Raw genomic sequence first — 21,445 nt, forward strand, 5'->3', positions numbered from 1 at the left:
AGCTTGGAAACCATTAATCCTGTACAGAAGGAACTGAGTTTACTGCCAATGAGTTGTTCAAATACTAAGATAGATTCTGGTTGTATATGAATTTTTATTTAAGTTCCCTATAAAAATGTTTGTAATAGCACCAGAGGGTGTGTGTGTGTGTGTGTGTGTACATATACATATACACGCAAACACGCTATCTCTCTCTCTCTCAAAGTGGGGAGGAGTGGGTGTTGAAGAATGACAGCTCCTTGAGGACAGGACTCACTTTTGTTCAACTCGACTTGAACTGTATTAGCAAGGGCATGAGAGGACTTAAGAAACAATACAAAATAAGGCAGATAGGTATGTTCTTCAAGCTATCCTTTGATCCCGGATTCTAAAGACTAAAATACAAACTAAGGTTGGAGGGCCGAAATTTTCTTCTCTGAGTCTCAGAGATTAGGTCTATATATTTTAGAAATGTAATAGTACCTTCTTAAAAAAATTACTTGGTAATTAACCTGACTGAAAGCTCTGGCTAAAATACTGTGGCTCCGGCTTAGAATACTCTATGGTTGTAGCCAATGCTAGAAAAAAACACACTTTCAGTTCTAGGCTCTGTTCTCTCACTAAATTTCACTTTGGCTGTATGCTGATCATTTGATCTCATTTGGAGACAACTAGCAGTCACATATACACCATCAAGTGACAATCACAATGCCAAATCTAAGTTATTTCATTTCAAATAAGCATTGGACTATTATTACTAATTTAATAAGCAGGAAATGCCCATGTGTCTTATGTACTATGCTGGACACAACTTGCATGGAGATAAATAAAACATTACTAATAAGTACAAGATCCTCAAGGTTCACACTCTGAGATGTAAATAACGAATGACAGCACGATTTTTAAGAGTAAAGAAATTGACAAGGCAACGGAAGAACACCAAGTAGGAAGTGAAGATAAGAATCTGCCTTGAAGAATTGTAAAACGATGTGCAAGAAAGTAACACTTAAAGTAGATCTTGACTGGGTAGGACGGCTCACACCTGCAATTCCCAACACTTTGGGAGGCTGAGGCAGGGGGATAGCCTGAGGTCAGGAGTTCAAGACCAGCCTGGCCAACATCTCTACTAAAAATACAAAAATTAGCTGGGCCTGGTGGCACACGCCTGTAATCCCAGCTACCCGGGAGGCTGAGGCAGCAGAATCACTTGAACCTGGGAGGCGGAGGTTGCAGTGAGCCGAGATCACGCCACTGCACTCCAGCCTGGTCAACAGAGTGAGACTCTGTCTCAAAAAAAAAATAAATAAGTAAAATAAAAATAAACTAAATCTCAAAGGAGGAGGGAAGGGATATATATGGAGCATGTATTATTTGCCAGACACAGGTGACAAATTACTTCATTATTGCCACCATTTTAGACGTGGTGAATCTGAGGCAGGACAACTAAAGTCACCTGCTAGAATGCCACACAGCCAGCTTCAAACACAGCTTTGTATGTTCTGTCCAATGTACAAGCTCTCTTCTAAAGGCAAGGAAGCCTTCTTTAGGTGGAAAAGTGAAATAATCTTTATTGCACTTAAAGTTTCCTAAAAATTACCTCTTACGAAATATTTACTTATAATGATTAACAGTTTATGGTTGTAGCTGTTAAGTTTCTATCTGCCCATAAAACGCTTTTAAAGCCTGGCGCGGTGGCTCACGCCTGTAATCCCAGCACTTTGGGAGGCCAAAGCGGGTGGATCACTTGAGGCCAGGAGTTCAAGACCAGCCTGGGCAACATTGTGAAGCTTCGTCTCTACAAAAAATTAGCCAGGCATGGTGGCATATGCCTGTAATCCCAGCTACTTGGGTGGGTGAGGCCCGGGAATCTCTTGAACCCAGGAGGTGGAGGATGCAGTGAGCCAAGATTGCACCACTGCATTCCAGCCTGGGGGACAGAGTAAAACTCTGTCAAAAAAAAAAAAAAAAGAAAGAAAGAAAGAAAAGAAAAGAAAAAGAAAAAGAAAAGAAAAAAAAGCTTTTAAAACCCAGTCCATTAAAAAATGCCTGGGAACCAGGCAAGGTGGGTCAAGCCTGTAATCCAACACTTTGGGCAGCCGAGACAGGAGGACTGCTTAAAGCCAGGAGTTCAAGATCAGCCAGGGAAATACAGCAAGAACCTGTCAGGAAGGAAGGACAGAAGAAAGGAAAGGAGGGAGGGAGGGAGGGAAAGAAGGGAGGGAGGGAGGAAGGGAAGGAAGGAAGGAAAAAATTAGCTGGCGTGGTGGTGTGCACCTGTAGTCCCAGCCACTTGGGAGGCTGAGGCAGGAGGATTGCTTGAGCCCAGGATGCAATGAGCTATGATCACTCCACTGCTCTTCAGGCTGGGCAACAGAGTGAGACCCTGTCTCAAATTTAAAAAAAAGAAAAAAGGGGAAAAAAAGGAAAATGCTTGGAGTTCAAGGTCTATGTAAGAGATATGCAAAACTTCAAAAATGTTGCAAAATGTTGTGTCTATGTGCATTTTCCTGGGGAAAAGAGTCAGGAGCTTTTATGAATGAATCTTAAAGGGGTTTATAAACCTGTACCCCAGAAAAGGCTATGAAGCACTAATCTACAAACTTTTGCTAGGCTTTTTAATGTTTTCCAAAAGGAAAAATACTTTTGTAAATTTAAGTTTCACATACAAGGAAATACATTTCATATATAACAGGGAAGAAGATTCATATATTCTACTATAAGGTAACAACTTGATAAGGAGACACTGAAGTGACCCTTTCCCATGTTTCTAGTAACTACTCAGGATGTTAACAGTGAAAGGACCATTTAGAAAGCTAATTTCCTTTTCATCATGCTTGTTAAGTGTTTACTTTAATTCACATCCTGTGTGACCCTATGGGAAAATTTTTAACTAATACTGGGGAAAATCCCATAGGGTTACACAGGATGTGAACAGGGCCTGTACTGAACTACCTTCAGCTTGAAAAATAAAATTAGATAGGTGAGTTTCACTTTCTGTTTGTCATAAGTTCCACTTTCTGGCTCCCAAAGCTTAGATCCACAGTACATCTATGTCCGTGCAATAAAATCCCAAGATTCTCACTCTCTGTTAAAGGAAGGATTTCGGCGTGTTGTATAGCAAAATCCTTTCAGCAGAAAAATGCAAATCTGTGGTGCTAATCAAGAAGAGGCGGCTGGAGCACTCCCAAATGCTCCTCCATACCTGGGCTCACACACAGTTCAGCTGCCGTTTTCCATTTCCTGTGGAGAACATACATCATACCACTTCCCCTATAGAAAAAAGAAAGCAGCCCGATTTAATTGCTGATGGAAACATTGTCATACTTTCCACTGGCCAAGCTTGAAACTATTACTGATCTAACCTTCATTAATGTTTCCACAACAATTTGCAGAAATGTCAGGAAGCAGCTGTACGAAGACTGATTAATTGTCCTTATCACCACTACTTTACCAGGCTCGCTCTCTCTTCTCTCTCTGTGTATCCTCACCACCTCCCCTCCCTCTCTTTCAGTTTAAAAATATAATTGGGATTTTTCTGTTTTGGTTGGTATTGATGGTGGTATATCATACTCTGAAAAATCCAGATCTATTTTTGATGTCTTTCAATGGCCCAAACATTTTCAGATCTGGAGGAGACCCCATAAAGTTTGGGACAACATCCACGAAGGAAAAGGTTGCTTCCTGCTGATTACTCAGTTATAGCTGTTTAAACAGACGTTCATGAATTCAAGTCTTATAGCAACACTGCATTTATTAGTCAATCACAGACGCTAAAATTCACTTCCGAAATGTGAATTAGAAAATCAAATGCCCTTCTTCTATTTTTTTTTCACTTTCTTTTCTCCCTCATCATTTTCATTTGGGCTATACCATCTGTCCCAGCCTATCAAATAATGTACTGTGCATGCCTGGCAAAAACAAGTGGAACAGTACACCTCATAACCCCATGTACGCAACCACTGAGCATCTATAAAAGTGGTACATAACAGAATCTGGCCATCTGGGGATAACTGGTTATAGCAAGCTTAGCTTCTCAGCCAGCACTCAGATTTGCAGACTTTTAACTAGTTGGCAAAGCATCAACTAGTGTTCAAGAAGAGAAACACTAACAAACATTTTTTTTTCAAAACACAAGAATTCAGATATAAATTTTCAAAGGTGTACTTGCCAATGTTGCTGACAAGAACGCTTCAAAAGCAAAGATCAAGGCACTGTCATGTCCTTGAAATGGAGCCAGAGTCAATCCAAATCTAGCATTTTGCAGCATTACTAAACTTTTTGGGTATGAACATATTTTTCCTTCCCCATATTGCCTGAATATATACAAGCAAGGGATTAAAGCCGAACAGACTTTGAACCAAATGACATAGTACCTTTCAGAGACAGCTCCAGCAGACTGGGAAGAGTTCCTCCTAGGACTACATTAAAAAAAAATCCAAAGACTCTTCATCCCAGATACACTCATTCGTAGTCTAACCCCGAACCAAAGAAAGACAGATTGGACAACTATGGCTTAAGGCATTAAAGTAATAACTGGACATGTAGCATAGTGGCCCAGATCATGGACCATGGAGCCAGAATACTTGCTTTCAGTCCCATCTCTGCCACTTGCCAGACATACAAATATTCAGGCAAGTTACCTAACCTCTCCGTGCCTCAGTCTTTTCATCCATAAAATGGGGATACAAATAATATTGTTAACAGAATTATACAGCATTTAAAAATGGCACTAGGAAGTGAACTCTAAATGCTAGCTATTAACTCTATATTTTTCTGTTGATATTTCAGGTATCTATAAGCCTAATAGTGAGGAGGAAATAATGTGACATGAGTTCCTAAATTAATTTAAGAAAGCCCAGTGGGTTGGCTGAAAGATTTCCCCTGATAATACTCATATTGCTTGAACCACCACCACCAAAACTGGGTCAAGCAATCAAGGCTAAATATTCTATTGTTTCTGTTGACTATCCCCTAGCTGTCACAGGACAGCATGCCTTGTGATGCCATGGGACATAGAGGCAGGCATGGCTGGAGATTACCACACCTCACCACCACCTCCAGGCCTGGAAAGCAGGGGTGGGGAGAAAGCCACCACAGACCAGCAAAGTGCAAACAAAGACAGAAGCTGGCTTGGACTTCATCATAATCAAAGTACTCATTGAAGAAGCCAAAGGCACTCATTCACTTGGCACTAAGATGAGGGTTGAGGTGCCAGGAGGCCACACAGTGCAGGAAAGACGCTACTTTTAATTCCTGCTCCACCATGTGACCTTAAGTAACTCTCACACTCTAAAGCCTTAATCTGCAGTAAAACACAGGATTTCATCTACATTAGACCTTTTGAGTCTTTCGGCTGCCATGACCTCCTTGGCAATCTGATGAAGCCTGTGGGCTCATTCTTAGCAGAATGTTTTAAACTACGCTGGATTACAGAGGAAACCAATTACCATGAATATAGGTATCTCAAAATAACTTTCGAAGCAAACTTGTTGACAGTAATATACATGATTCTTTATTAATAATTACAAACAAGATATAGTGCGGGTCTAATATTCACCATAATTCGGAGTAGTCATAATCATAAAGATACTTTGAGATATGAATCACAACAGTAATGTGATATGAAACTCTCTGTGATTTCTATTGGTGACAACGTCACTGACACTGCTGAAACTACTGTCATTTGTTGCTTACATGAAAAATGAAGGGAGTGCTAAACTTCAGTTAGAGATTAATGAAACAGTTTTTTTCTCAACCAAATTTTCTGAATTCTGTGAATTTGTGGTTAAGAGCCTCAGCCTAGATAAATAATAAATCCCTTTATAATTCCATTATCTCAGATCAATGATTGCATTGTGTCCCTGGCTCCCTCCACAGAGAAGATTCGCAAAGAGAAATAAAGCAATTCCTATTCTTTCCAACTGTGTGGAGAAAAACAGATTTACAGGATAGAAGTGTCTTTCCTCATCCCTCTCCAAGTGAAGGAAGGAACACTTATTGACTTGGAAATGAGTTACCCAAACACTATCAAGCCCTACCAGCCTACAGGCAAATACATAAGAAGTGGCATTAACACCAATTAACCACAGCTCCTGTTCCAGCCCCACCTGCTCACACAGGACCTCCAGTCCCCTTAAAAAGTCCCAACTAAGTATATCTAGGATTCCAGCAAGGGAGACTTACAAGAGCCCACAGGCAGTCTGACAGCCAGTCACAACACCATCTGCCATGGCTTCCTTCCTGCACCAGCTCCCCCTAGCGTCCTCAGGAAGGATCCCCTCTGCCGCCTCTGCAGATGGCGCCCTCAGTAAGACTGCTAATGCCCAGTTGCCCCAACAGACAGCAGAGTCCACACTTCCAGGAAAGAGGGGTTCTTGCCATGGGTCCCACACTTTAGAAAGCCTGCATATCACAAACAAGCACAAATAAATTCACTGAAAAATCCACAGCACCTTTATCATAGGCATCCAGATGTCCTGTAACCCTAAACCCTGCGACAACGGTTTAAGCCCCCAGGGAAATGCTTCTCTTGCCCAATCTCTTTGCACCAGTCAAAGAGTAACTGAGTTGGAATGCCCTGAAGGTTCGTGGATTGCACTCCACATTGCAGTGTGGAGTTAGACATCATTTCCAAAGCAGAGAAGATTCAAGCAGCATTAACGCTTAGGTAAAAGAAAAGACTTAAGAGTCATTTCTCTCAGATGGTGTGGACGCAACAGATTCTTGCATAACAAGTGTAGCCATGCCAAGCATCCCTTTCCTGGTTTCTCTTCGTGCTCTGATCAGTGGTTCTAGAATCGTTAATAATTAGAGCAGCATTTGGAACAATTGCACATGGCACTTGAAGAGTGTTTCGCAATTAAACAATTCTTATTCTTAAATTTGTAAAGATGTAACCTGCATGAAGCATGATGCCAATTCTTTACATTAGCAACTAAAATGGACACTAAAAACAAACTTGTGAATAGTTTTGCTTCTGTAAAAACAGCTGAGGATTTAATTCAATTTCAAAAAAATATTAAAAAGCTTCAGCAGCATTTAAATAATTTTGAATTTTAAATGCTTTATTCATTCATTTTAATATAGATTTATTTACCTTTCAGTTTTAACATGTGATTTTGGATATTTTGTAAGAAAAATCCTTTTTTTTAAATAGCTTAATTTAAAACATTTTTATACTTATTCTAATTTACATATACGATGAAAATATACTAATATTTTGTATATGTTGAATACGATTACATTACATGCTTAAATCCTTTAGGTCATGAGAATGAGTACATGTTGACACCTTAGTATATATAATTGCTTTTTTGGAGTTCAAAAACTTAAAAAGCAGAGATTTTTAAGAAGCAGTAGAAAATCTGAAAACAGTCTGTTTAAATTTTAAAGCTGCAAATAATGAAAGTAAGCAGACTTGTCAAGCATGACCCATATAAAATTCACTAACAGGACATTAGAAATTATTTATTTAATAAAGATTGAATTACTGTTCAAAACAATAAAAATGAGCCAGAAAATTATTCTCATCGAATCCACAATGTGAACAGGTCAGACAAAATCCCTGCAACTTCATGTTCTGTGCAAATAAAGATTTTATCACTGATCAAATGAAGAATCTTTGTGGGCCTCCATTTGAACTCTTGCCCCAGAGGCCCCATAAATACCGGCAGCAATGGCCCTCCCCAGCTGTGTGTTCTTAAGGTCCAAATCAAACTTGGCTTATAACCAATTCTCCTTCAAGACTGTCACCAAAGCAGTTCCGTCAGGTTTTTTGCTTCCACTCTTCTTCAGAATCTCACAAAGTTTATGCCTAATACCTTGTAGCCGTGTAACACAATGGCTCAGATCCAGTCCCAGAGGCTGGGGAGGCAACAGTTACACCCTTAATTGACCAACTTGGAAACCTTCTGCCCCATCTCGGCCAGCTACAAAACCATAGCTGAATACCAGTGAGTGATAACACATACTAGGGGTGAGGGAGGGGTGGTTCTGCAATTTGAAACCAATAAAGTCCATACATTTGTAGTTCGCACCTCTGGAGCTGGTGGAAGGCATTTCTCTACCCGACACTAAAATTCAGGTCAAGCAGGGGGAAGAACGGCCACAGAGGCCAGAGAGAATGAAGGGAGATTCAGAAAGTGCCTTTTCACATTTCTGCTCATGATCCATTTCTTAAACTTAGAGGACAAATCTTGCAGCAAGTTTTTTTCTTCCTAACAATTTACATGAGCACAATGAACATTTTCCATGGAGCCGGCCCTTCACACTTAGAAGCTTAGAGGAAGGATATTTCCTAGACATCTGGATTAAGGGACTGACTCCCACAGTAATCCATATCAGTATTTGTTTAAAGATCTCTATGGGGTCTTGATTTTCATGTTTTAAATAGAGAAATAATTTTAGAGGTTTTGCAGATACATACTAAAGTCCAGTTACACACACACACACACACACACACACATCACATACCCCCAAAAGCATGAGGCTGAGTGGTGAAACAGTGAAGGGTTGAGTTGCTTGCCCAAGCTCTGCAAGCTATTCTATGAAATTCAGAGCAAGAACCTCAGTTTCCTGATGTTTCAACCAATGACCTTTCCAGTTAATCACTGAGCCCTCCCACCACAGCTAACTACTCACATTGTTGCCATGATATTGATATTATTCAATTTAGAAATCTCTTATTAAGGTTTTGATAATATTAGAAAATAAAACTTAGAAATCATTAAGTTATCAAGAATCATTCTTATATTTTATACATTATTATAAAATGTGTAAGGTCAAATACATCTAATTTTAATAGACATTACAGAAATTGTACAGAACATTTCCAAACTTAATTCTCTAAGGCATCTAAGAGAGTGTGACTAAAAATGTTATCGTGAGTTAAAAAGATTTAAAAATATGTTCTCCAGAAAATGTTAACTAATTGCATCTGTTCTAAAGAATAATTAAAGTGCCAATAATGAATTTAATTAATTTAAGGTGCCAACCTTAAAATAAAATTGTTTTAATTTTTCCAGCAGACTTCCAAAATGCTTCAAACATATGCATATAAAAAGGGCATATGTAAAATAAAAATAATAAATGATTATAATTTAATAAATTTAAACTAAAGCAATAAATATCTTCAAATAAATGAATTAATTATCTTCATCCACTAGTTTGCTTCTATATTCTAAGTAAAATCCTAAGTGAACAGATCTTCCACGCTAAACAGACCAATCATGTTTCTTCAGAAAACACAAATATCATATATCTGATTTAGAAATTTATTTTCAATATCTGAAAAGTATCTAAGCTCCTTAAAATAAAATATATCTTATTATATAATTCTTGGTTTAGGAGAAATTTCCACTATGTGTATGTTTAAACAGCTTAAGAATAAAAACTTATATCAAGACTCTTAAACCAAGCTTGTCCTTTAATAAAGGATAAATTATTACCTGGGAAGGGACATATCACTACACTCAGGTTTACTGTGACCTAAGAGATTGGCTTAGGTCTCTCCAGTCTTAATGGTCCCTCACAATTCCGACCATGATCACTGGTTGAAATATCTTGCTAGTGCTTCCAAAGGCAGAAGATGTCCCCATATTTTGGGGAATTCCCTGAGGATATTTACATGTACAGATGAACAAACATACTAACCCTGTCTATCCCAGGTCTTCCCATAGAAAAGGAGAAAATCAGTCTAATAAAACATCTTACCACTTCAATTCTCAAGGAAAAGGAATCTCAATGTTGTAATAGGCAAAGCCTGATAAGAATGCATGGCAATTTTTTCAGAAGCTCTGAGAATTTCTACTACCATGAACCTGACAGCTAGATTGTTGTATTCTAGCAGGCTGAGCACATTTTAGGGTTCTAAATGGCAGGGAATAGCTTTGTGGGGTAGAAACATTAGTATATAATACTCAACTCATAAATGTAATTTCAAACAAGCTGTCTACTCATAAAACAGGAGAGCTGACTTATATTGGCTAGTTTCCTATAAGAAGGACGTATTTTATCTAAAATTTTGCCTGTTTTCTCTTCTCAGCTATATCTGTCAGCTCCCAGCCTGGGATAAAACAGGAATTCAGCAAACGTTTGTGGATTGAGTGATCAAGTGAATGGATGAATGAGTGAACGAATGATTGTAAACACGCTCACTCTCCATACTCATGTACTTTTGTGCCTTTGTGGGGTTTAGGAGCAATTTCTTCTTCTTCCATTCTACTACTCCTGTTAATTTCTCTCGTGTTATTCCTGTTAAATTATAGGATGGTTTGATATAATTTAAAATACCCCTTTGTAATAATATGGGTACCTCTGTGAAAGTTCTTTTATCAAGCCCGGTTGGCTATATAACTGCTTGAAAAAACAAAAACCAACTAAACATAGCCATGATATAAATTTCACCCCTTTACATTTTATAATAATAGGCTGTTCATCTTAACAAAGCAATTTCTGAATTTTTCTTTAACAAGCTCTATTATTATTCCTAAAGTTTCAATTATTAATAGTATCCCTACCACCTCCTGCTAGTATATTGCACCCCTGCCCTGTGTTTCCTCAGGCTGGGTGTGACAAAGTATGCCGGCATATGACTGTGTGTTTTGTCTATGTATTGGCACATAAATATCCTTGAGGGCAGGAAAAGATCTGGTGTATGTGTCTGTGTGCGCGCACGCACGTGCACGCACTTCCCTGGATTGTTCTCCATGGAAATCTCCCTCCAGATGGGAAAAGAGCCAAGGAGAGCCCGAGGACTTCCCTGACCCTAAGCCAAGGGTGTGGCAAGTGTGCTCACCACTATCAGCTGGTGCCCAAAGGGAAGGAGTGGGAAGGAGGAAGGAGGTAGCAGGGAGGAGGAGGAAAGCTGGTAGTAAGTGTGGAGATCTTTTAATTGCAAGAAAATAATCTGGGAGTCTAACATTTTTGCAGTATTTTAAAGCGTGTAAAGACTTCACAGGACTAGCACATTCTCAAATGACACCTCTAAGACCAACCCAAGCATAAAGATCTTCTGAGGCTTATATAAACTTTGCCCATTAAGGAGAAGTCACAGAAACAGCTCAGCCTTTTCCTCACTGGTGTACTTAATCATGTACTCAAGATAAGTAATAACCCTTAGAATGTTTTCACCCTGTGTTTGCCTGTGTTTTCAGCTATATTTCTATACTGAAACCTCTTCAAATTCACACAGCATTCTTAAATTGCCAAATCCATTGGTCCTTTCTTAGATCACAACATTGGTGATGACTTTGCGGCATGATACGCTGAACACTCCCTTAAATAGAAGGCTCTAAGCTCAAGATCTGACATACCCTAGGCACTCAATAAGTAAGAGCTACTCTTGTTAGCAAGCTCCTCCTCCCTTAGCTTCCTTGAGACTTGCCTCTGTTAGTTTTCCAGCTACGTTTCTGACAGCTAAAATACTTTGGAATCTTTTATCTGATCTTCAAAGCCCAAAGTGTTTTCCCCCAATAAACTTCCCCACTTTTGCAATGTCAGAATTAATGCCACTCTCTCTTGTGTTCTCATAACCTTTGCTCAACTCCCATTATCTCACTAATCATGGCCTGCTTTGGATTTTAGTTGAGCTAATTTTTTCTTTCAAGACAGAGTCTTACTCTCACTTAGGCTGGAGTGCAGTGGAGCAATCTCGGCTCACTACAACCTCCACCTTCTGGGTTCAAGCAATTCTCCTGCCTCAGCCTCCCCAGTAGCTGGGATTACAGGCATATGCCACCATGCCTGGCTAATTTTTGTATTTAGAGATGGGGGTTTCACCATGTTGGTCAGGCTGGTCTCGAACTCCTGACCTCGTGATCCACCCGCCTTGGCCTCCCAAAGTGCTGAGATGACAGGCGTGAGCCACTGCACCTGGCCTGAGAACATATTTTATATCCCCAACTAAATTTTCAGCTACTTGAGAACAGGACCATTCTTATTTCTCTCAATACTGAGCACAATGTCTTGCACATGGCTGGCTTTCCATAAATGTTGGTTGATTTAAAAGTTGACAACAGATATTAAATTGAATCTTTAACTGCTTCCTGTTTCCCACCTTTCATAGCCAATCCCAAGCCAAAGCCTATAGAATATTCATCTACAGTGTCTCTCCCAAACCCTCTTTATATTCCTATTATGGTCATCCTAGTTCAGAACTTTACTACCTCTCATGGAGACTATCCCAATAGCTTCCTAATTTGTCTCCCTCCAGGTTTTCCAATTCTTCTTGGTGATACCATCGGTGGTGAGTATATTAATCTTTCAAACTATAACCCAATCATGTGATTCCTTAGCTCAAAAGTGGGTAAAGTTTTTCTAAAGCCTACCAAACTAATGTGCTAATTACATTCCAGACGTTCTATACTCTCTAGGTCTCTCAGTTCCTCCCTTCCTCTTCTTTCATGTCTCCTCTTCACTTACCAATGTTATGTTCCAAACATACCATGTGACTTTTCCTTCCATAATCACCCCAACTTTATCCATCCCAACACTTTACGTAGGTGAATATCATTCTCACCACCTACCAAAATCTTGCCCATCCTTAAAGCTGTCCTCAGGAAATACTTCCTGCTCCCCAAGCCCTCTACCCAAGCAAACCCATAGGAAAATTGATATGATTTCTTTCTCTTCACAAAACATTTTATTTCTACATCTCTGAGGACCCTACTACAAGTTTTCTTATATCCAAGTCAGGTATGTACCAGTCTGATCTCTATTTTAGGTAGGGTTTATAAGCAACTTGAAGGCTGAAATGCAGACTTACTCATCATTGTATTCCTCCACAGCACTAAAACACTACATTGCATATGGCAGAAATGCCATAAATATTCATTGAGTTTAAATGAACTAAAGCTTTTAAAAATAGCCAAAAAAGCTCAGGTTCCATGTAAGAAGAATGGGGCTCAAGCCAACTGAGTGTTGGCATCTGTGATGATTGGTGTCCTCAAAATTTCCACTTAAAGATGATGACAGAATCAAGCTCTGCTACAGCCAATGAATAATTTATTTGTGCACAAAACATTCTGTTAACGGAAATCTTTTTATGGCTCAAGATCTAAAATATATTTACTGCTCTATAGTTATTAAATGTTTGCTTTAATCATTAGGTACACAAGGTAATGACAAATGATAATTACAGGATCATTATATACTCTTAAACTGATTTAATCAAGAGTATCTCTTCTGAAATTCAAAAACTCCTCAGTGGATGGGGATGGGAAAGATTACACTGGAACCAATCAACTCACTGCTACCATCAAATTTAAGAAACTAAGGTTTTCTGTTGTTAGAAATACCACCAATTGAAAGAGTAACTTTAGATACAAATGCCTAGTACTTTTTTTTAAAGCTCAATTAAAAACCCCCCTGCCTCCCCGAACTAGACTGCCTCAATCAATGAAACATATCAGAGAAAAAGAGAAGTACATGTGTTTGCACATTCCCTAGATGTTCCAGCCTGCCAAAAAATGTTTCTTTGCTGTGCTATTTCAGCAAGTCGTGAGATGGCAATGATCATCCTCCTCAAAAGAAAAAGATAGCTATTTTTCCTGTATGTTTTTATTTTAAGAGGCTGGAAGGCACACTTCTGGCTGCTGAGAGTACTCTGACACGTACACATGTTCCTGAGGAGGTGAATTTGTGGGGGGATTTTGGCAGGGTGAAGGTTAAGAAAACCTAAAACCATCCTAAGCTCTTGGGAAATATTTAAGGAGCTGAAAAAAAACAGCAAAAAGAGGAAGATGATGAAGTCTTCCAGTGAATTCCTGTTTCCAACTATAAACCCTCATGAAAAACAAAAAGTAAGGTAGTATAAAATACATGCTTTTTATCTATATTTATCTCAGACTCAACTGGTACACAATCAAATTCATCACACTACTAGACAAACCAGCTTCTCTCTTTACCTCATGTTTTCTATTAAAAGTGATATTCAAACTCCAAAGGTCAAAGCCTGGGGTCATCTCTGACAGCTTCCTCCTGCTCCCCACCCCCAGAATGCATGCACATCCACACAAGCTCACCCTAGACCCAATCAGGCAGCCCCTACGCTGGTGTCCTGCACACTTTCCTTCATACAGCCAGTGCCTGTCAATCCTTATCACTACCCTCCAACCAGACCCTCACACCGGTCTGATCTCCCACCACACAAAGTAGGCAGGAGACCGGCAAGTACTCTGGGTACAAATGGCAAAGTGCCAAAGGCCAGATCCAGGCCTGGTGCCCTTGCATGCCTGGGATTCAGGGACAATTCTCAGAGGCAGTGAACCGTGGAAGTGTCGAGGATCCTAAGAAAAACAATTTGAGTGGAACGCAGCCACAAGGGCACCATGATGCAAAACCTGAGAAGTAAGGAACTGAGGGGGATGTGGGAGGAAATCAGAAAGAAATTCCTCAACCTGGGATTCGAGTCTCCACTGAGGTCTGTGATGCAGTGCCTTCATCTGTGATGTAAGTGTGGGAGGACATACAGGGCACAACATGAGATGACAGCTCTTGTTTGAATTCATGGAAGTGCCTCCTAAGTGGCTTCTGTGCTTGCAGTGACTGCTGCCGCCCACCCCACCTCACCCGCCATCCAACAAGGCCCAGCCTGACCCATCTCCCTGAAGCGCAGCTCTGAGTGCTGCGCTGTCCTGCTCAAAGGTTTTCTGGGGCTTCCCACGCCCCTTTGTCCTGCAGTCAATGTGAGCTGTGCTTTGCCTTCACACCACACAGGAATCCCTCATAGTCAGAGGCCACATGTAATTTATCTCATTAAATTTTTTCAGAGGTCAATTATTTTTGTTGCCATAGTCAAAACAAGGAGAATGAGACCTCCTGGTCAGGGACTGTAGGGGTTTTTAGGTTTGTTCTGCTGTGTGGGGAAGGGGTTTGTTACTATTTTACTTTAAGAGCAATTTTTGCACTAAAAACTTCATAAATTTGTATTCATGACCTGGCTCTGGATATTTAATAAGTATCAGACTTGCAGATTCATCTCACAAATAAAATTAAACCTGTGTCCAGGTATCGATTTTCAGTCCCCAAAGTGAATTTTAAAACAGAAACTTGGCCAGGTGCAGTGGCTCAGATCTATAATCACAGCATTTTGGGAGGCCAAGGTGGGCGGATCACCTGAGGTCAGGAGTTCAAGACCAGACTGGCCAACATGGTGAAACTCCATCTCTACTAAAAATACAAAAAATTAGCTGGGCATGGTGGCGGGTGCCTGTATACCAGCTACTAGGGAGGCTGAGGCAGGAGAATCGCTTGAACCCAGGAGGCACAGGTTGCAGTGAGCCAAGATTGTGCCACTGCACTCCATCCTGGGCAACAAGAGTGAAACTCTCTCTCAAAAAAAAAAAAAAAAAAGACAAAAAAAACCTCACAAGCAATTATTTTTATTAAACCCAACAAATATTTATTAAATGTCTACTATTTTTTCAATCACCATTTTTAAGAATATACAAGACACAAACAAGCAATTTACAGTGCAGGCATATGACAGGAAAACTTCACATAAATTACTTTATTATAAAGTGCAAGTACAAAAATGCATACAAAAAGTGGCATGAGAGAAGTATAAATTGTTAAGGGGTGATGTGGGCAAAGGAGCTCAAACATGAAGAGAAGTAATACTACAATAAAATTATTAACCAGACTCTGACGTCAGTAAAGTGCATTAACCCAAAATGCAAATAATAGATGAGGTAGAAAATGTGATTAAGAAAGCGAATTTTTCTTTTGGCAATTAATGGGTGAGACGTCAATGTGATATCAGATTCAAACATAAAATAAAGATCTCTATGTGGGGGATTTTGTCCAATATCCAATTAAAGGATTTATAGTGAAAACTGTAACTGCCAAGGGAACCAGAACTCCAGAGGCCATTCTTGATCCATAAGGGATATTGCTTGGAAATCATGAGATTCTCAGATCAGGGAAGTGATTGGGTAAACTTAACAATTGGTATCATCAGGTTTCAGTTTCCAGAAGGTGACAACTGACAAAGGTCTGGAAAATTTACAATCCACATCTTTCTACAGCATTTTGTTCCTTGGACTACCTCGAGATTCCCTAAAATTATAAGATTTGACTCTGCCCCCAAATTTTGATACGGCTGGCTTCTATTTCTTTATGTCAGTCATAATAAAAAGAACATAGTGGCCACATCCACAACGCTCCAACATTTGAACACTGCCAGGTAACTAGACCGGTGACTTGGCAGTGACTGACATGTTAGCCAAAAATGGGAGAAACAGGGTTGGATTCTGGTTCTATGACTCACTAGTGCTGTGACTTTAAGCAAATTACTCAACTAAAACCAAACCCCCCACCACGAAGCCTCCGGTCCCTTATACACAAAATAAAGTGTGAGTAATAACTACATAATAGTTATTGCCTCAAATGAGATAATGTACATGGAAGCCATTTGTAGACAGAGAGTAAGTCAATACACAAATATTAATTCATGCCATCATAGAAACAAGGCATGTGATCAGTCACTAAGATCCACTGTGTAGGTTTTGCATAGAGAGTGAAAAATGAGAGGCTCCTTCACACAGCCATCCTATACTGCAAACTGAAGGAGACAGGAAGGATAGACAGAAGGAAATACTATGAAACGATATGAAAGAAGCCTTCAGTCAGGGTTTCAGATGGCTACAGCATGCTTGTGGAACAAAATGGGATTTGCTCATACTACTGGTTTAGTTAATACTTACTGATCGAATGATGAGTATGTGAATGAAAAGTTGTTAAACGCATGAACGAATGAAGGTATAACCAGGTAAAATACTTGAAAAACAAAGCAGGAAGTGTCAAATTATGAATAAGAAAAAATAAGAAAATAATTTTGGAAAAATGAAGCCATGTAGCTCAAATAAGCTAACAGTAATAGGCTCCACTCACCTAAGCTAGAATAGCAAAACAAAGGGCAGTCTTTGTAAGGAGGCCAGAAGAAATCTAGAGCATACATAAGAGTCCACATTTTCACATCAGTTTGTAAATATTAATACTCAAACATAAATACTGATAGCCTCTTCTGTTATCTTAAAATACAAGGAAACAAACAGAAGACTTGTATGCATCTGAAGAGCTATAAAAATATAAAAGGAAGTCCTGTATAATAGGAAACATTTTGAAGGCCACAATATACTGAAACTTATAAGGTCTACTCTGAATGATCTGTGATAGCAGAAGTTATAGTACACCCGGAGATAACAGATAGCAAATCTAATGTGCACCCTTATCAAATCGTTATAAGACCAGCTAAAATGTATCCAAATAGAATGAATCAAAAGGGTTTTCTTCCTTTTCATTTTCCTAATTGGTATAAGTAATAATAAGAAAAAACATATAGAGGCATATCAAAGAGAAAGGAGAGATAAACGGATGAAGAAAAGGTTTGGGGAAATCACAAAATATAGCAATTTCCACAGAACATAGAATTATGTATTTTGGACTTCCTAATTTAAAGTAAGACTTCAGTGATGTCTGACTCCAAAAATTACTAACAGCAACAATTATATAATTATCAGCAAATTAATTACTGCTCTTTAACCCAACATTTTCAAGTCTATGAGAGTCTTAATCATTTTCACCTTCTTTTTTTAGGAAGGAATATCACTTACATAATTCCTAAATAAATATATCCAATGTAGTGACAGCATACAAATCTGATCACCCATGTGTTTAAAAGCCCAGACTCCAGCTAATATCACTTAAAAATGAATAATGTCAAGACCAGTCAAAAACATTCACTGCTTGAAGGAAAATGCCAGGACATACAAAGCAACATTATTATAAAAAAAAATAATAATTTGTATGTACTAACTTTTCAAAAAGTACCATAAAAGGAAGAATATTCTATGGATGAGAACGTTCCTTTCTTACTTCGCAAACTGTTTCTATTTACTGCCAATTTGTGGTGGGAGGAGTTGGGCACATTTTTAAAATTTATTATTTGTGAAAAAAGTTATATTGAAAAAAAAAACCCTCATTTGGGCTAATGCATAGGGCCAGGTTCATTGATAAAGTCACTAAGAGGTTGCTGATTATGTATTCCATATGCATCATGAAAATGCTTACCGATTCCATATGAAGTCCTTCCTTACCAAAAGAAGTATTTGATTTAATTGAGAAAATATACCTAGCTCTTTGAGTAAAGACCATGTTGACAGGCTAAAGAATCAGTCACACGATAAATGAAATATAATTCTGGTTACATTTAACCAGTGACTGCAATGACTATTACTCCTATTAATCACCATCATCATAACCACTACTATGAACTCCTAGTACCTGCCAGGTATTTAATCCTCATAGAGCCTTATGAACTAAGCAGCATCCTTATTTAATGAAAAACAATTGTTTCAAAGCACAGAGACCCCAATGAGCAGACTTAACCAGAGGAGTCCAGAACTCACAGTGCAATACGCAAGAAGGCCATCTGCACTCAATGTCCAGGCCATGTCCATTCTCAGGAGGCACTGATAAAACAGTCGCTTGAACATAATTTAAATTAGGTACCACCAATTTAAATGTCACTTAACACTTAGGATACTTTGGAAATAACTGTAAAAGCCAAACTTGGGAGTAGATGGAAAATTAAATGTGGCAAACAAAGACATTTAAGTTAGTGGTTCAGATTATTAATTTTCATCTTCTAACATTTATTATAGCTATTGAAAAAATTAAGGCCTTGCTTTTCACACTTTTAAATATCTGTCTTCCTAATGGGTTTTTCTTCTAACTGCCTCATATCCCTTTAATTACCCAAAACTTTTTCCAAACGGCACCATGTGCCCATAACAATGAAAATTATTGGTGGCAAATGAACACTGAACCATGAACCTTACAGGCCAAATGAAAAGGGGTCTCTGGAATGTCCACATTTGATATTTCTACACTCACTGAATGCTCAAAAGCTACACTAGCAAATCAAGTTCTTAGACAGTGGAGATTATTTTAGACAAAGGGAGATTATTTTAGACAAAGCTTAGGGCAGTTGTTGGCACTGCATAAACTACAATACTATCACTAAAAAACCACCTGACATCATCTTGTCTTAAGATGTTCACAGGTAAAGCAGACACTATTAGTGGGTTTGGTTTAGAAGCTGTCTTCCCAGATGATTAGACACTTTCCTCTCTTGTTCGTTATCATTCATCAGGTTTTAAAATAGCTCCAGTTTATTTGGAGGAAAATTAAGTAACAAGCTGTACAATTTTAGAATCATGAATAACATTTAGAATTTCAGAAATTCAAATCTTGTGACCTAAATTAGGAATACAATTTTTTTTTCCAATTTTTCTTTACTGTGTAAAGGGTTAATTAAAGCATGAGTTTGCTTGGATTTTTTTAAAAAATTACCAAGCCCTAAAATCGGTATCATTTAAATTTCTGATGCCAAAAATCTGTTTGACAGAGCAGACTTTACTATACTGACATTTTAACAGTAGCCAAAGTCCTGTTCCCACTAAATTCTGTCTTGGCAGCACCAATAATTACTAAAAGCCTAAACTCCTCCTGGTAACTAATGTGTTCTCAACCTCAGGAGCTTTCCACAGCAGCACAGTGCAACAAGGAAGCTGAATCCATCAAGTCCTTCCTTAAGATTTCTATTCTTATTATAGAAACCATTATTTCTATAAAATGAGAATGGTTTAAAATACAGAAAGATACTAATTTACTTCAAATGTTCATTACATCTTAGATGTGAATCTGACAAAATGCAATAAAACTACATATAAAAACCTTACTCAAAGTAAAATCTGATATTTTTACATTACTGCAAGATTATAACAAGCAAATCATCATTAATACATCAAATAAAAGAATCTGGTTTCAAACTATAAATGACAACATTTTCTCATCTTCAGCTAAAATCAGACATTTTCAGAAATGCAATAAAGTATGAATATTTTCATTTAGATAACATCCAAAACATCTATCACAGGTTTCAAGAGCCTCAAATAATTACTGTCAAAATTTCACATAAAGCTCATTTAAGATTGTACCTGAGGAATCTTTCCAATAACTTTGAAATCAAACCATATAGAAAGCACTTGGCTTGACTTACCTAGTGGCTGTATGTTAAAGAATCGGTAAAAGAGCATTCCAACCAAATCAATTCACTTAATTTTTCAAGTAGATCTGATTACTATGGTCTTTTAAAAAATTCAAAGGCTCCACCTAATGAGAAAAAACAAAGAATTACATTTAAACCAGAGCATGATTATAGGATCTATACATTAATAACACAAAAACCAAATCCAGAGTATTATGATATTATACTATCTTTTCCTACGTTACTATGCTACTTAAAGCTATAAAACAACAAAAGTGTCTAGGAATTAAGTTAAATTTTCCAGTTTGGGGTAAAATGAATGTTCAAGCATAGAGAAAACAATAAAAGAATACAACAAAGTGTGAGAACAGAAGAATTTGTTATTGGCAGGTGGAAATAATGGTTACATAATGTCAGTTAAGACATTAAAATTAGAGATGGGGGAAAATGCAATTTATTGCTTTGGAATTATACTCACTGATTCTTCTAATTTACTGATGCAATGAAAATTTGTAGGTGACAGTTCCTGAAAGCCATTAAGCCCTAGCTACATGCAATCTCTGTTGAGAAATAGAAACTAATATCTAGACAGATCATTTAAACATAAAAATGGTCAAGAAGTCTTGGAGATAATTCACTAGCATGGATTTCCAAATCATTCTGAGAATGTTACACCTTGTCTCCACAGAAAGTGTTTACTCTCCTAAGGACTCACAAATAGCTTAATTATTATTTATAAATAATATTAGTTTATTCCATTCACTTTGCCAGTAGAAGCACTTTTCCTGAATTTCAAACATTAAATTACTATCTCAGCTCTAAGAGAAAGTTTGAGAGAAAGCAAGCATTAACTAGAGAGAGAGACTAAAATGAATGCTACAGGGCTGAGCAGAAGAGTGAAATAGAAAATTGGACAGTTTCTAGCTACTCCCAAATTAGGTCTTCCCAGGGTAGACTTAGTATGTTCAAACATATTAGTATTTCAAAAAGTCTCCAAACATCAAACACAATCGTATTTAAGTGAAAGTTCAAAAACTTATTCCAAAGCCATAAGCACGAGATTTTTTTATTGTGCAATTTGGAATTAGCCATGCACTGCCACTCCCCCAAACCCACTAACCACATTAACAAAATTAATTGATAATCTCAGTATTAAAAAATAAAGGTTGAAACAGATGTTATCCACTAGTATTAGAAGGTAGTTGCTCCAGAAAAGAACAAAAGATGTTGCTAACAATAGAGAAGACAAATAGCAGTAACTATACATACTAACTAGAAATCCACGTAGTCATGGGAAATATGTTTTCACTTTCAAGAAAGCCTGTGTCTAGATTCTAGTCTTACTGCTATTCAAGAAACAATTATTTAGGAAACTCATTTGGACATGGTCTCAAAAGACTTCTTCATTAACAGAGA

At 38.1% G+C, this 21,445-nt stretch overlaps 1 protein-coding gene across 8 annotated transcripts in view; it reads right to left on the reverse strand.

The window, feature by feature from the left end:
- The window catches only part of HIVEP2 (HIVEP zinc finger 2), a 194,424-nt gene that overhangs the window by 65,155 nt on the left and 107,824 nt on the right, over positions 1–21,445 (reverse strand). For 7 of the 8 annotated variants that reach the window (XM_054490309.2, XM_063666671.1, XM_063666670.1 and 4 more), the window contains one exon: positions 20,042–20,154. The gene's annotated coding sequence lies outside the window, so the exon portion shown is untranslated. Of the gene's footprint in view, positions 1–3,181; positions 3,250–6,162; positions 6,382–20,041; positions 20,155–21,445 lie in introns of all 8 variants that reach the window. The other variant, XM_063666674.1, reaches the window with a different exon arrangement.

Source organism: Pongo pygmaeus, chromosome 5 (genome assembly GCF_028885625.2).
Source record: "Pongo pygmaeus isolate AG05252 chromosome 5, NHGRI_mPonPyg2-v2.0_pri, whole genome shotgun sequence".
In the NCBI taxonomy this organism is placed as follows: domain Eukaryota; kingdom Metazoa; phylum Chordata; class Mammalia; order Primates; family Hominidae; genus Pongo; species Pongo pygmaeus.